Genomic DNA, 1,255 nt, shown 5'->3' with positions numbered 1-1,255 from the left:
ACACACACACACACACACACACACACACACTCACACACTCACCCACACACTCACTTACAAACTTGCTTCCATATCGTGAAACTTTCACAGACAGCACAGAAGCCAAAATTCCAACCAGGACCATCTATTGGCAAGGTGAGCTAGATCTATGAGTACAAGGTCTAATCACTGAACAGTGAAGATGCTTAAAGACAGCGCAAATGAAGCGATCATAGAGTAATGTCTTAACGTCCAGACACGAAGTGGACATGAATGAATGGCACTGGACTGCTGCTGCAGTTAATGACGTTTGAAAGAAACGGGAAAAAACAGAAAACAAAAAACCAGAAGGGGGAGCAAAAAACCGTTTGGGGGGTGGGGTGGGGTGGGGTGGTGTTGAACATTCTTTTCCAACTTGGTGTTGGGATAATGAGGACAAACAATTTATCACCGGTCAGCCTGATTAACCTGTCGCGTGCCATCTGGAATTTCAGTTTCAGGGAGAATATTGTCAAGAGTTATTTTCCCCTTGTTTTGTCCCTTTACGTACGGTATTCCAGAATGTTCGAATTTTAAGCGATCATCAAATTCTTCATTTTCTAGAACCACATCCTCCCCCCCCTCCACATTCTTATTAGATTTCTGGCTGTCCCCCTGATACACTCTTGGGACCAAAACCGGCGAATAGTAATTGGAAAAGGGGGCTACTGAAAAAGTAAACTATTCTACAGTTCATCGCACATTATCCTGTTTTTGGATTTGAGAACAAAAAATGCTGCCAAATCACCCATGTAGCTTGCTTCAGCTATTGTTGACGTTTTTTACCTAGATCTAGCTACAACAGTCCAAGGACGGATTAAAAAAACTGTACGTCTAAACAGAACTTCTCTCGTCGACATACTTTCAGTTTACCGATGACACAGATCGAGCGTCCGTCGGTTAAGGGACACTAGGTACAGCTGAACTGAAAATTTTTGTTTGGGCTCTAAATTAAGTATTCTGGGATTCCCAATAACCAACATGGGTCAAGAAACAGAATCATACTATCCCTGTATGATTTCCCTGTCAATTTTCTGAATTCTTGAGATGCAATGGGTTCGACAGACCAAAATTGGCTCAAATTCTACGCGGGGATTATGAAAAAGATTGTATTGATACAGCCTTGATATTTTCACACAGTGTTTTTGAATATACTACTTGCAACGTACTAAAGATTTACTTTCCTAAGTCTCATACTTTTTTTGTAACTGCCCTTTTAGTGTCATATATGATACTC

This window comes from Aplysia californica, unplaced genomic scaffold (genome assembly GCF_000002075.1).
Source record: "Aplysia californica isolate F4 #8 unplaced genomic scaffold, AplCal3.0 scaffold00071, whole genome shotgun sequence".
NCBI lineage: Eukaryota > Metazoa > Mollusca > Gastropoda > Aplysiida > Aplysiidae > Aplysia > Aplysia californica.
This window is presented reverse-complemented; position numbering follows the sequence as displayed.